Source organism: Zalophus californianus, chromosome 8 (genome assembly GCF_009762305.2).
Source record: "Zalophus californianus isolate mZalCal1 chromosome 8, mZalCal1.pri.v2, whole genome shotgun sequence".
NCBI lineage: Eukaryota > Metazoa > Chordata > Mammalia > Carnivora > Otariidae > Zalophus > Zalophus californianus.
Window position 1 is genome coordinate 62715715 of NC_045602.1, and position 16653 is coordinate 62732367.

Consider the following 16653-nt stretch of genomic DNA (forward strand, 5'->3'; position numbering starts at 1 on the left):
GGTTCTAATATTTGGATGGATAATAGGCAGCTGAAGGAAATTCGAATAGCAAAAAGCTTCAATGAAGATTGTTTTCTCTCCCAGTTTCCCTGACAGCATCTCACTGAGGGTGATATTATTATTCCTCACAGCCACCGACCCACCCCCCCCCAAACCACGCATGCATCTCCTTTTTAGGAATCTACACGGAGCTCAACTTGCAGTGATGTAACACCACTGCTGATTCCACGGGTATGTGAAAATAGTGTGCAATATTACTTTCTCCCTTGCACCGGATCAAAATGGGAATCCAGCTTCTTTGAAAGAGTGACCTCTCTGTGGCCAGTGACACCCCACAACCACTCTGGAATGTCTTTGGAGGAAAAAACAAAACAAAACAACAACAACAACAAAAAGAAAACAATTGTGGGCCCAAAGAAAACTAGGTTATTGATCCTGGAAAAAAAATTCTATATTATTTTTTCAAACACCCAAAGTCAGGCAATCAAAATAACTGTAATACAGAACAGGGCAATTCTGAAACCAAGTAATAAACAGACATTGGGTGAAACCTTTCATGTGTAAGTGAACTCCCCTTCCCTCCCTGATCATCTTCCCAAAGGTTCTTGATGAATTAATTGTCCCATGATGCTACATGATGCAACATAAAGGGGAAAAGACTGATAGGAAATCAACATCTGAAGTATATATGTTGCACAGAAAAAAAAAATAAGTAGCCATATCAAAGACTAAATGTCAAGAGACATTAAGAATAGAAAACAGAGATATGTGAGAGGGATTTTTATGTTTTAATTTAATTTAATTTACGTGACTTTTGTATTGGAGCCCACTGAACTGACAGGAAATGAAGATAGTGCCTATCCGGCCTGAGATATGTGAGGCTTGTAATTGAAATTAATTATATGTTCTTTACATTTTCCATTTCCCTTTTAAAGTTGGCCAGGTGGGAATGCTTTAGCTCTTAAGTTACAGAGTCGGGTTCAAGCTCTGTAAATCCTTTACAGTCAACCCTCAGGCTTCCAGAGAGCCCCTACAGCTCCCCCAGCCAGCTCTGGCCTGAAACATTCCTTCCCGACCTCACCCTGCTTAAAATCAACTGGCCCCATCCCCAGGTCACCCTGGCTGGCTGCCCAACCACACATTTATGTCTGCCTTTTGAGTGTTTTCAGAAGCCCATTAAATTGTGCCGTGGCAGGCCAGACACCTTCACCTTGCCCTGAGACCCAAAGAGAGCGGGTTATCAAATTCCCTCATCAGACAGTCACAGCCTGAGTTTTTGAGCCCTGCAAAGAAGCTTTGCCGTTGCACGGAGTAAGATGTTAGGACTTGTAAACATGTCATCCAATATTATAATATGCCTGTGGGGTATGGTTAAGTACAAAGGTTGGGCGGGCCAGGGGATACAAAGGCTGGCCTTTCTATGGAGCTGTCTTAGTGCACATTATTTTTTGGAGACAGCACAATATTGTATTTACTTGCTAAAAGAGCTGACTCTCATTCTTAAAGCAGCTGGCCTCATAGTACTCTTTGAGATGGCTAGAAAGTCAAAAAGGGATGCACAACACCCTCATCTTCTGCTGGGAAAAAGATGGAAGGCTTTCCTCCCACCCACGGAAAAGCTCCAGTGCTCCCACTCCAACCCTAGTTCTAACACTCTGACACCCTGAGTTCATTCAAAATTCAAGATAATTGGGGTAAAGGAGCAAAAGCCTCTCTTGACCTATCCTCCAAATCTTTAGGCAACTTGAAATAGATCTAGCTTGTCCCTTTTCCTACCCCAAATTACCACCTAAATTTTGCTTTGACAACAATCGAATAGTTCTGTGATTTTGGGCAATTATGTCCGACACTGGCCTACTGCTTAAGGCAGAATTAAGATGCAGTAATGGGTTGAGTAGTAAGATCCACTTGCATCAGCCTTATTTCTTGTCTTGGAGATGAGACAGAATTGCTGAATTGGAAGACGTAGATGCTACACTGGGGAGAGGCCAAGATATTACCTCAGAAAACTAAATGCCTCCCCCTCCTTCCTTCCTTCCTTTCTTCTCCTTCCCCATCCTTCCTCTCTTCTCCTTCCTTCCTTCCTTCCTTCCCTTCCTTCCTTCCTCTCTTCTCCTTCCTTCCTCCCCTCCTTCCTCTCTTCCTTCCCTCCTTCCTCTCTTCTCCTTCTTTCCTTCCCTCCTTCCTCTCTTCTCCTTCCTTCCTTCCCTCTTTCCTTCTACCTTCCTATTCATTTATCACAGGACCATTTACCTGCCACAAGAAATCTGATGGAATTTAATCTATAACATGGTTCTAGACCGGAAGTACAGCTGCACAGCAGAAAGGGGGCAGTGGGGGAGGGTGGCTGATACTTTATAACCCACAAAACAGGTCTACTCTGGACAGAGGATAATGCAAACTAGCTTTGCTGGAAATGAGCTGCAAAATACCTTCATTTTCTACTACAGTGAAACCCTGATAAAATCACAACTGTTAAGGTCATACAGTATATCAGGTGGAATCACAGTCTTTAGAACTCCATTATTAATGCAGACAACCTCACAATCAAAGAGGATGAGAGCACAGTTTCCAGATGCCAATGATTTGATCCTATCTTATTTGGCTGTTTACATTTAAATAATGCGACTGTATAAATTTAAATAATATGAACCACCAACAGATGGATCCCAGTGAAAAACTGCACCTTCTCTGAGACCCTGAATGTACACTATACAGTGCTTTACAATTTATTTGAGCCAAGCTCATATTAAAAAAAAAAAATGGGGTGGGGGATAAAAAGAGAGAGAAAGAGAGAGACTCATTTCTTCTGCCATTATGGAAATAAAAGGACTACCGCTTTAGTTGGTGGCTGACTGTGCCAAGGAAACATGCAGTCCTCTAACCTCCGGTACAATGTACCCATAAGGTACCAAGCATCAAAGCATATTAAAAGATATTAACTGCATATTTGCTTATGAACAAGATAAAAAGCTGTAGGGCCTCCAGGTTCTCAAGCTGTGAGTGGAACAGCTTTGCAATTTGCCTGCAAAACTGCATTTTGATCTTAATGAATATAAAATGGCTGCCATTAAAAGTAAAACAGATTATTTCGGGTCTTCCAGGGCCTATAGCTCTTTGCCGGCCTTGGAGGGCCACTATGATCTTTCATTAAAATCTCACAGCAGGGCTCCCTCACCAGCAAATCAAGCCTTGCAGTCTAGGAGATTGGCTACATTTAAAAGTAATTTTCAGAAATCTACACAGATTTTCAATTTGGTAATGAAAGCCATAAGAGAATGCAGGCGGCATTTTGTCGAATATTGTTACTGATCCAGCGCTCACATTCGTTAGAAATTAAACTGCCCCGTAACTATCACACTGATGGCAGCTTGCCATTTCGGCGGCTCTAATCTCCGTTTGTTAATGAGTAGCATGTGCTAATTGTTGTCATCCTTACTGCGGAGCAGTCCTTCCCTAACAAACATATTTTACCTGCTCAGAGGTGGAACCTTTCACTTTGTCGCCGACCATCTTGGAACAGAGCACTGGAGCTGAGGTTGCTTGGTAAAGAGAGAGAGAAGCGGCCGGCTGAGTGGCATTAGAGAACACAAGAGGGAATACAATCTGAAATCGGGTGCCTTTATTTTATTTGGATTCATCCATTTGTTTTTTTTTGGTCTAGGCTGTTTTCTAAAACCCTGGAGTAGGCAAAATGTTCATACTTTCACATTACTCCCGGAAACGTCTGGGCAAACTCACAAAGTCTGGGGACGACTGTGGTAAAGTCAGTGGTAGCAGAAAATGAGGGAGGGCCTTATGGTAAGGAGCGATGGAAGGTATGGAAAGTGGAAAGGCTCTTACTTGCTATCCAAAGCCAGAGCACACGTACAGCCTGAAGTAAATGCCAGACTGCTACTGGCTTTCAAAAGAAAGTTTGAGCCTTCACCTCCATTCCTGGGGAGGGAGAGCGCTGGAGAGCGGAAGAACCAATTCAGCCATCTCGAGGAGCGATGCAGGCAGACCAGGCAGATGTATGAATCGAGAGAAGCACAGAAAATAATTATAAATGAAAACATGATTAAGTAGAAAAAAGTTATATGAAAGTGTTCTAAGACAGACTAGATATTTTTACGTTTACATTTCTTTGTATTAGAACTGAGGAAAGTTAAAAAAAAGAGGCAAGTTATTTTTCTGAAATTCTTAAAACAATGTCAGATTATTCTTCCCTTTTGCAAACACATTCGATAAATTTTCTTTACTTGGTAATTCTCTCTACCTGGCACCTTTAGGGCAGAGCACTTCCCTGCACTAAAATGTGACGGACAACAAAAGCTGCTCCCCACCTCCTCACTGGCTGGGCATAAATTCTTCCTGCTGATAGAGAAAGAGTCTCCGTTTAAAATAGCAATTCTCCTTGGAAGAGCACTGGTAGCTGCAGAGCAGATATGCAAAAGACGTGTTTCTTTTCAGAGGTCAAAGCAGGCATCTTGTGGTTCAGCGGAGGCAGGCCTGCAGCCTCTCTGAGCATACCACAGGTGCCTTGGAGCACCTGGGGTAGGCTGCTTTGGTTTCCACAAAGTACAATTTTAAATGGGTGGCATGTCTGTGATTTTAAGGGAGTGACATGGGGCACCTAATAAGGTGCCACCGCTAACGTGCGTTAGTTTTGAAGCGAAAACTCAGGCCATTTCCTTGTTTCTGTGGCCTCAGGAGACTCCTGGGAAATAGATACAAACAACCTGGTAAGCAGTTTTCAATCTGTTCCACCTGTAGTTGCTATTCTAATTGCAGGAAGCACTCATGTAATATGTTAGTGTTTCAAACACCCAAGTGACACAATAGGAAATTCTGCTGAATCCTCCTGATCTCAGAAGTCTGAGACTTCTTTTATTTCACCTGTTGTCCATTGTTCTAATATTCCTTGAGAACTTCCAGGTACACTTTGACAACTGTATACTGTAAGGTCTCTTTTACCATCATTTTGGCTTGTGCCAAGCTGTGGGTAGAGTGATGGTACGTTGCCAATTCTGACTCTCAAGTATTAAAACATAACTGATATTAGTATCCCTCTAATTACTGGAGTGGGGGGAAAATTGCACTTTAAGTCATAGAAGTTACTATAATTAGTCTTCAGATAATCAAGTTAAATGTTACTAATTGTAATAAAGCATAATTATTTATTTGCTTTGTTCCAGAAACAATTCTATGGAACAAGCATTGGCCTTGCTTTGTTGCTTTAACCTTATTAATTCTGTTGGAAAATACATATCCAAACATACACACACACACACACACACACACACACACACACACACACTAGGTGGGGGATTTTTATTAAAAAAATAAAATAAAAGCTAAAACATTTATAGCCTTTTAAAGGGACATCATAAATTTTTTCAAATAATATTTTTATTGCATTATGAACTTGTTTTTTTGCCCTAGCCCTACTTCGGAAATTGCAGATATGGCATTTTCAATTTTCTATTGCAATTAATTTTTTAAACTAAATGTTAAAGCTAAAGCAAAATAGTTTTTGGAAAGAGAAATATATTGTTTCAAATAAGTGACTGCTTGAAAGCATACATCTACTATAAATCATACTTCTCTTAAAATTTCTTTCTTAAGAATAGAGGTGTAAATCAAGGTCTACATAAAGATACATTTTTTAGCTTTTAAAAAACTTTTAGAATATTATAGATTCTGTTTTGATCAAGTCAAGCTTTTTTTTTCTTTGACAACAAAATACAAATATGTCTTATACTAGATCTAACAACCAGCTTGAAATACAGCGTTCTTGTACACTTACATATAGTTTTGTGTCTATTTACTCAAATGGACCTCATAGAGTTAAGCCTCTGAGCGACAAATTGTTTGATTCCCAAAGTTAATTGGTAAATAGCTTTAGAATTTGCAATTAATTTTTCCATAGAAACAATACTTAAATAACAGTTTGGTTCCAAGCCTGGCCCATAGAAAACAAGTTTGGCATCGTGTAGCTGAGCTGAAATGCAAACTGCCTTGGCCTGACCTTTGGTTCCCGGAAACAGAAAAGCGTAAGATACAAAGTGAGTAAAGAATGAGATGAATCTATAGGGGAAGATGTGGAGAAAAGCATGATTTCCTTTTTCCTGTTCAGAGCTTGAGTCGTCCCACCTCTATAGGCAAAGGACCCTAGACCCAGATATCTATGACCTCACACTGCCCCGGACTCTGTCGCTTCTGAACCAAGGCTGTACAAATCCAGTTTTCATGACTCCGAGACCAGCTACCTCTCATTCATCCTCCCAGTGCTCTCATCACATCCCAAAGGCTTTTAACTAGACCTTGGAAGGAATGAGGAGCAAAGACAAGAGAGAAGCAGTGAAGAACTCACATTTACAGCTGGGTGCTTCTGCTTCGGGTTTGAACAAGGAAGCTCAGTGTCTGAGTGTTCTATGCAACGTGCATCTCGAACCCATGGGGCACCCTGGTTAGTGGCAGCGTTACTCGGTACCCCATTCCACCGCCACCCCTGCCGCCACTGCCATACATAATTCTGTAGTAGAAGACTCACTGTCATGAGGAACAGAAAATAGATGGTTTCTAAGGGGACCTGTGACAGGCAGCAGTGTGTGTTGATGCCTGCAAGTTAGGACCACAGGGGATCCTGTTGGATATTTCTATGTTTTCCCTCTTGCTCAGGCCCTCAGTAGCATGCATCCTGTAAGGCAGCATGGACTTCTGTTGTGATGAATGTCATCCTATGGTTCCAGCTTATTAAAGAAGATAAAGATCCTAGAAATGACTTTTAAATGAAATAGAACCCAACAAGAAAGAAGAAAAAATATTTCTGAGGAGCCAGGAAAATTTGAATCTGGTGTGAAGAGGGTAAAAAGAAGGAAGTTTGGACTGGTGTGGTTTCGTACCATATATGGAGCTACTTCCCCGGATAATGAGTATAGAGCAATGACAACCTCCCTCCCATCACACATAGAATGAGGAGAATTCTCAGGACAGTCACACTGGAAGAGTTTTATCAACTTCTCCAAGAGGCAGAGGTGGAGAGGGGAGAGAGTAGTTAGCTCTCTACAAAAGAGTTCAGGGGATCATGTTTAGATCTCATGTGACAGGAACTATTTTCCTGGGCTGTAAATGCAAAACGTATGTAAAGATCCCACTCTGCTCTGTGGTTATTGTGACAATCAGTGCTGTGTCTAGGAGATATGGTCACTGTTCATCTTGGCCACGAAGATGTAAGCTGGAGGACATGGGCATACAGGTGGTAGAGGCATCTGTCACCAATTTTCGTTGAAAACCTCAAGGGGTTTTGGGAAATTACTAGGTGGTCCAAAAGAGGATTTATTTTTCCTATACCTCCTGATGGTAAAAAAAGGGTCTTCTGCACAAGAAGAAGTAGTCCTTTGAAGACTGGAGCAATACAATGTCACAGCCAAGGAAACTGTGCTAAAATTTGAATCCCAAAGGGCCAAAACTAAACAAAGCTTTAAAACTCTGTATTAAACTGTAGCAAGAGATGTGATTTAGAGACATTAAGTTGTACATGAGTCAATCAGGATCTTTCAGAAGAAAACAACAGCAAAGGTGGGCAGATACAATGCATTTGTTCTGTGTGTTCATATAAAACAACAGACTAAGAATATTACACTGAATGCATAACTTTAATACAAAAAGCTAGATATGACCCTAGACCTACATCATGTCTTTGTGAGATGTGGGCCTCCTGCTTAGGAGGGCCTCCCAGATCATCCGAGGGCCTTCATCAGTTTCTTTCTTTCTAATCTGTTCTAAACCAATACAGTTGTACAATGCAATAAAAATAAGTGGCTATAAAAAGAAAAATTTTTAAAAGATATACAAAATTCAAGCCTCTATTTTTATTAGATTCAACATACATAACACTATTTTTGTTAAAATTACTTTAAAAGTTTCAAAAGAATTACTTTCCATTCTGTACTTATCTTTTTGCAAACCAATAATCAACAGCTCACAGACTGGCACTGCTTTAGGAGCCACATTTTGAAAGGGTATAATTGGCCCCCAAAAGAGTCTGTAACGGGCACATGGCTTTATCTATCAAGGAAGAATGGCCGTGAATGGCCCTGAAGAGGAACTATGATAGAACACATTTCAGTGAGGTTAAAAGAAGGGGAAACTCAAAGTCATTATCATTTCAGAAGTGGATTGACGATCCGTCCCATATCTTCCTAACACAGATTACAAAAGTAATATAGAGGTAAGTGAAATTAATGACAGGAACATTTTCTCCCACAGAGGTGCCAGAAAATTCTTCTAAATGAAGATCTTCGGGTAAGTGTTTGGTTTGCCTTCTGCCAGTTGCATTCCTGAGAAAGAGGAGAGATCAGTCGGGACAATTTTTATTTTGAATTTATTTTGACCAAGGAGGAAGTTTCAGTTGATGAGGTAAAAGTGATGGGAAACTTGGAGGGAAGTAACATGTCATCTTAGAGTCACGTTCACAGAAAAATATTTCTGGACATAGATATTTATCTTAGAATTTAGGAAAGCAGGCATCAAAATAGAGAAAATGTAGACATAATCCTATGGCTACATCATTTTAAAGGGAAAATAAACCTATTTTTAAAATTCTGACAAAATAATCACATATTATTCCAAAGATTATCCCAAGATAAATGAAAAGAGCATTGTTTTTCCCCTTTTAAAGCTATTGAATGCAGGAGATAAAGGGACACAGACCCCAAATGGAAGGCTGAAAACATGATGAGGAGCCAATAATAAAAAGTGCCTTAAGAATGTTGTCAGGAGGGCTAACGCTTGGCTATAGGTTGAAAAACTGCCAAGGACAACAGAAAGCTATTTTAAGCTCTGTTTGTAAAGAAGAACAAAGGGATAGGTACATTGATTGGGGCACACAGCAAAATGTTAACAGATGTCACAGGGAAAACGGAACTATTCAACTCCTATTTTGATTTTGTGGTCCCTATCACGAAGAATGATCTTCAAACTGGGGAGGGCAGAGCAAACAGAGTTAAGAGTGAACTGGGGCCCAAGATAAGTCAAGACACACTAAAATATAACCTGGTTGCTTCAAATGAGTTCAAGGCTCCAGGCCAGACAAATTATCTCTCAGGTTACTGAAAAAAATCTAAAAAAGGGTCCAGATGTGATTATGAAAATCTTATCACTGATTTTTTTTTTTTTTTTTAGAATCATGGTCTGATCATGGATGACCAGGAATTAGTGTGGCCTAAAGAAGGAAAAACTTAATTTGCAAAAACAGAAAAATGTCCAGAACATATCTCTAGCAAAATTCTAGAACAAATTGTCACAGGCATGAGTTGTTTATGCTTAGAGAAAGAAGTAGCAATAACCTTAAATTAGCAGAGATTCACTCCAGATCACATGAATCTCTCCCTCCCTCCCCACCTTCCTCCTTCGTCCTTATCAACCTCATTCCCCTTCTTCCTTTCCCTAATTTTCTGGGGGTTTCCTTTATGTTTTATAGAATGATTAACCAAATAGTTTGGGGGAACAGCTCTCAGTTTTATCAAGACATTTAGTACATTACTGCATAACATATGAGTAGACTGAAAAAAAAAGTCAGTGTAATTAGGGTGACTCAAAACTGGTTGAACAAATGTTCCCAAAGAATACTTGCTAATTAATTGGGGGCAACCTGGAGAGTTCTCTAGTGATATGTGCCCTTTGGACTTCATTTTACCCCTTTGTTCTTTCTTTTGTCTTTGTACATAGCTTTTCTCTAGGACTTGCCACATTCCATGAAAATATATGCTGTTGTGTTTGTCTCAATTAGATTCCACAAATAATGCATTTGGTGCCCACTTTGTATGAATCAGATGGGCTCTGGCAACATGAGCTGGGTAAGACCCAATACTTTCCTTTAGGTAGCTTATAGTTTAATGGGGAAACAGGAATAAGTCAGCAGTTACAATGCGGTGTAATATAGAAAAAAGGATGTGAACATTTGTTGTATCCCAACTGTTTTCTAGGCACTATGCTAATGGCTTTACATTTCATCAAATCCCCTCAGAAATGATATGAGGTAGCTTTGATTTTTCCAGGAGTATTGATGAACAAGGTCAAAGCCCAGAGAGATTGGTCAACATGCTCCCAGTCAAACCTCAAGCCAGAATTCAAAGTCGGGTCCACTGGATTCCAAAGCCTATGTTCTGTTATACCCCACAACAAAACCATCTAAGTCAAGAGGGTAGGCCAATGTTCAGCAAAGGGCAGGTTCTCTGAGTGTTCTGGAGATGAAACGCCATCCAGAACACCTTCCAGAGAAGGGGAAGCCTAGCCTGAGAGAGATACAGACGTTAGCCACAGGAGGTTGCCAGAATGTTGAGGACAAAATTTTAGGCAGAAGGAATGACATGCAAAATCAAGTGGGCTTTGAGGACATGAGTGCATCATGGCTGTACTTTAGGTGCATGTGTCAAAGTCTGGAGAACTTGGGCGAGTCAGTTCACAGCGAAACGGAAAGCCAAATAGGTGACAGCAGGCTCCCATTCATTCTCTCTCTCTCTCTCTCTCTCACACACACACACACCCCCCACATAAACACAGAATAGGAAATTTATGAATGTGTATTATTAACAAGTCTTAATCACAAAATATGAAGTTTCAGTACATCATGTTCCCTTACTGCTTTAGTTTTCGTATGTGTTATCTGACTTATTCCTAACTTTTAATGTTCTCCTCTTTTCTACTTCAATTTTTCCTCTATACATTCAACAGATGTGCTTTAATTTATGCACGAAATGAGTTCTTGCAAAGTTGTGTGATTTTTTTTTCAGTAAATGAAATATTACATTAAAGATATGTGGGAACTTCCCTTATAAAGGAACCTTATGCCAAATAGCTTTGTAAAGCAAATAATGACCCTATAACCAATCTTTCTCTAAATCTAGATTTCCATATATCAGATTTTACTAAAAAGAGATACATCTGTACTTTATTTTTACATCTATCTGCCAGCAGTACTGCAACATAATAGTATGCCAATTTGAAATACCATAATTTTTATACTTTTTCAGTTCTCACAATGCAATCTTGGAAAATGTATTATTTTCTATATCATACTCACACATGCCTTCTTTTCCTTAGTGAAACTGTAGAATTTTCTTCCCCTTGATATCGGGGAGGTTGTCAGTAAACTGCAAAGTTAATCATCATGTATAGGGCAATTATAACATCCTTCATCTGGTGCGAATTACTTTGTATGCATTTTTACAACAGATTTCTAAAGTATGAATAATTACCTTGACCACTTTACAAGTTAACACGTTGAGGCTCAGAAAAGTTAAAGAACTTCTACTGGGGTCCAAGCTGTGCTCTGATCCAAGTCAGCCTGACTTTACAGCCACAAAATAACTACTATTGTATATATCCTCTTATTATTAGAATAATGAACATAAAGAATAATTTTGTTCCTACGGAAGGTGACAGTTTTTGCTGGATATTGGTGGTAAAAAACAAAACAAAACAAAACATTTTTATGAGTTAAAATAGATTCTAGCAATTTCTCTACTGTCAGTTGTCTGGACAAGACATTTACTCTTTCAAACCTCAGTTTTTCCATCTGTGAAATGAAACACCTAAGCTCTTCTCTGCCAAGAACATTCCTGTACTGTCCTGCTACTAGGAGACAATGCATACACCACATGTACTCCTTCTATTTTCCATTTGTTTTACTAGAAAGTGAGTTCAGATGAACATTTGTATCACAAGGAAACACTTCCACTAGCTAACTAAAAATTCAACAATTTTAAAGAAGTAAATGGAAAGAAAAATTAATTCTTCCTTTTGGCTGTTATGGGTCAGGATGCTATCCCCCCGGCAGCATCATTCTCAAACCAAAAATCTTTCATATGTGAAAAAAACTGAGTACACAGCTATAATCTTGATCTAAGAGAGAAGATTCAGATATTATTCTGATTCAGCTAGACCGCGGTGTTTGAAAAAGCATGAAGAGTTTCCAGATGAAAGTCCCGAGTCTGCTCCTGGCTGTTAACTAACTGTCACGGGCAGCCCCAGCCTTGGCCACATGCACTTCGTCCCCCAGACCTCACAGGCCTTCGCAACTTTGTTATTCAGCAAGAGAAAGAAACTGAGCTTCTGATTACCTTTCTTTTGCCTCTTTTCCTTTATGATCAAGGTGACTTATAAACAGCTGCAATAAAAATGATTTTTTTTTCATAAGCGTCTTCTCAATAATATCTCCGAGAAAGCAGGGAGGCTAAAAGATACGTGACATTCACAGATTTTGCCCCTGAAGCCACAAAATACACACGAGCAATTTCTTCATTTGACCAAAATGAATGGTCATCACAAAAACAAATGTAACTTTGGTATCCCTGATTTGGCTGAGGCAGCTTAAGGGCTCAAACTTAATAGACTTCTTCTGACCGATTAGGATCAGTGCGGGTTGCATCATCCTGCTAGAGCCCACAGCCAAGACCAAACCACAGGCACGGAGCTGCCCTTGATCCATGACCTTAGCATACAAAGCAGCGGGCTGGAGAATGTCACAGGACTCCCAGGGAAAGAACTTTGAAGACACTGTTCATTTTGCTTGGTGGTCTTTCACAAAAGACAATTAAGCATTAAGAATAGATTGATGCTTAAATAAAATGCCTGACAGTAAAAGCACATTTCTATATTCCAAAGGCCCGAGAAAAGCTGTGCCTAAGAAGGGATTAGCTACTATCAGATGATATTACGACTGGATTAATGATGTTTCACATTCACTATATTTATAAAAAAGAGAAGAAAAAGAGAATAGGAATCTTTTAAGGAGCAGATAAGTGATTTCTATAAACCTTAAAAGCTAAAAGAAAATTCATTTTTAAAAGGACAGTAGTTATAATAGTACAGTATTTATTTGTAAATCCTTAATTGAAGTATTTTTTTCTTGGAAAAAAAACAGCCGTACATTTCAGGTAAACTGCTGTTAACGTAGTCTGTGGACTGTGAGGAACGTGTGTATGTGTGTGTGTGAGAGAGAGAGAGAGAAAGAGAGAGAGAGGGAAGGTGGGCGGACAGAGAGAGAAAGTCTCCCGTATGGAGGCTTTATATTCCACCAGGTATTTTAAACCACTCTTATTTTAGGCAATTGTTTTTGTAATAGATACACTAAAGGTGATCATTTTATTTTATTGCTAGTCATTGCTGACTGAAATATTTTACCAGATGAAAGTAATTACTATGACTATATTACTTCTCTAACCTGTTCTGTGTATTGGATCTCTGGTACTCATAGTATGAAATTCTGTTACCTTGTTTTAAAAAAATGTCATCTGATGATGTGCTCTGACCTTACTTACATAAAGACATACCAGTTATTCTGTTTTTTTTTTTACAATCTGTATCTTTACATCTCCAGAGGTTGCAGGAAAACTCTAACCTTGTGTAGAAATATAAAGATAAAAAAAATTGAACAGTGCAATGGCTAATGTCGATATTATAAGTAAGGAAACACAACAAATCATTTTAGGTCAATGATAATAAATGTAAGAAATCCATATCATATCCAAGGAAGGAAGGAAGGATGGAAGGAAGGAAGATAAAAGAAAGGAAAGCAGAAAAGTAGGAGAGAAGGAAGGAATGGAGGAAGGCAGGAGAGAGGGAGGGAGGGATCAACAAAGCATAGCTGATAACAACAAACTCAATCCCACCAATAACTTGTTGGCTAGCATTACATATGGCTAATATTTACATAGTTGAAATCATGTGTTACCTGTCTCCTTTATTCTAGAAATCAGTCATGCAGACAGAACTACACTGAATTTAGAAGCTTTTATTTGGAAACATGGTCAAAAGAAAATACTACTGAAAAAAAATAATGTCTGTTAGTTTTCTATTCTGACCAACTAGCTAATCATCTAGCAAATTCCACTGGAAGCTTCGTGTCCTAACGTTGCAGCCAGAGTAGGAGCGTTAGATCCAGAAGCACTGATTACCGCAGTAGGGCATGTGAAGTGATGGAAGTTGAGTTCCAAAAAATGAGCAGAGAAGAGAGATCTTCCTGCTCCCTTGATTTTCCTTCACAAACAATCCTCCCATCCTCCCCCAACACCTGCCACCCCTAATCCTACGCTGGGTCCATGAGTTTTCCTTGGGAAAGCCATTCGGCTCTCCATAGGGACTTGGTACTGATCCCAGAAGAAGGTTGGAGTCAACTCATTTCAGCTGCCAAGTTCAGAGAAAAGCCATGCTTTCAATGACACATATTAGACATCTGTGGTCCTGACTTGAACTTTTTTTTGCAGTGATGAAAGACAGCACTAGACAAGGTTCTCATCTCTCAGGAGACAGGTGGAACGTTGCCACAAAGTTTCGTGGGTGTGATGCCACCTGAAAGTCACAATGTGTTGTGATTTTTCTTCTCCATTTTTTTTTCACTTTTTGATTTTTTTTTTTTTTTAATTGAAAGCATAGACCATGTTGGCCTGGGTCAAAGTCCTCAGAAAAGGCTGCCTTATTGGAGTTCTGCCAACATTACTGCCAAGAGTTCTAAGAGCTGTATTTGCTGCCGGAGAAAAGGAATATCTTAATCCACAAAGCAACTGATAGACACGTCAGCTCAGGCATTCCGAAAGTCCTTAGCGCTGTCAGAGTATCCCCTACCATGCACACCTCCAAAGTCCTCAAACCATGCGGGCAAGTGGTAGATGGGAGTGGAAGACTCCTCTGAACCCCCACCGTTAGGAGAAACAATGTTTAGTAGGGGGTTCTAGTACAAGGCTCCAACATTTCACCAAGTCTGCTTGATTCTACACCAAAATCACATAAAATGAACAACCTCACAATTGCTTCAGTCTGCAGGAATTAAGACCCTAATTCACCTGCCTCTAAAATAAAGCTTCCTCAAATCTGGTCACTCTGACAGCTACAGTAACTCCTGCAGTTGAGAGCTCTGCACAGCTGCAGCCAGAATTGTGTTTGTTTATGTTCTTGTGAGGGATTGGGGTTTGAGGCTTGAAAAGGAGATGTGGGCGGCGTAAGTAGCAGAGAGGCTATCTTTGAAGCTGCAGGAATGGACAGAGACTCTGAAGGTGCGGCGGGGGGGGGGGAGAGAAGAGCCAGGGCCTCAGGCTGAGCCTGTGGAGTGTCCTCTCCAGCAAGGAGAAGAAGGAAGGGGAACACAAAGCGGGAGTGGGCGGCTGATGGGGAGCTCACTGTGTCACAGAGGCCAAGGGTTGCCCGCCGCAAAGGATCATTGGCCACTGTGGACTAATAGATCGGTTTCAGTGGTGCAGCAGGCACAGCGGTGTGAGTACACAGAGGTTAAAGACCAACTGGATGTGAAAGCAGAGGCGTGGCGCATCACCTGTCTGAGATGTTGGAAGGAGAAGGAGGAAAGTATAAGTTTACCCAGAAGAGGCAGCAGGGCCAACAGAGGGCAATAATTTAAAGTGCAAATTATTCGCACAGGAAAACATAAAAAAACATATTTCTAACCAGTGTGGGCTTAATTTAAAGTGAAAAATAGTTGCATAACTATACATTAAATATTTTAAATACTTACACATAAGAAATATTATATGACTATGATGGGCAAATCTGGTGAAAGAAGTAAGTAATATTTTTAGCAAGTGCTCTTGAAGTTTACATAGTTCTTTAATACATCCCTCAAAAGTCCTATGAGGCAGATCTTTTTGTTATTCCTGTCTTACAGAAACCAATCTGCCCTGGAGTACAATTAGTTAGTGGTGGAGGTGGGACTTGTATCTTCCAGTGCCCCACCCCCCTTTTTTCCTTCTATACCAAATCAATTCTTCAGTAGAAGAAAGAATGGCTAAAATGTGCTTTTTTACAAGACTTTTGATAAGTACAGAAGATTTTTTTTAGGTAAATAGATCTTCCTGCAGATAAATCCCACAACCATACACCTTCATTCTATCTCAAGAGTGTTAAACCAGCAGTAACTAGCTTAGAATTACCTTTCTTCCAACATTTCCAACTGCAAAAGTTGTGTTATTCCCTATCTATCTATAGCAATGACAGCAGGAAGTAAAGGGTTGCTAATATATAAATACCATGTGCCCACTCCAGTGTTGCTCTCCTATGTGACATACATAAAGACAGTTAATTTTCAAAGATATTTTTCATCTCTACACATCTACACACCAAGCCTGACATATGCATTGCTGGCCTGCTGGAATAATTATATCAACTTTTTTAATACCAAAAAAAAAAACTAAAGTAAGATTTTTATAAAGGATAATTAAGCAAGTTAATATAGTAATAAGTGGAATACACAATAAGAATATGTACTAAAATATCTGCTTTGTGCAATGCAGAACTGGTGTTTTAGGAGATTAACAATTATGATCGCCAGTCCTCTTCTGATTCTATAATACTCCACACAATCTTTTTTAAATTACTTTATTAACCTTTCCTCCTAGCACAGAAGTGCCCGATTATAGATAATATTTCAAAATCATCTGAGGTGTAAGTGTGTTTGATTTGCTCGGTAATTATTTGTCTACTTTATTACATTGGCCGAGCACACAAGCTCCTTGACCAGCTTTATTTCAAGTCCAGTTAAGAATAGGGTCATATCATTTTGTGGATCACTCCCTTTGGGCCCCGACGTACATGAAATTTTCATACTGGAGGTGGGGATGGTGTATAGAAACATAGTACATTTTAAACATGGAGAAATCA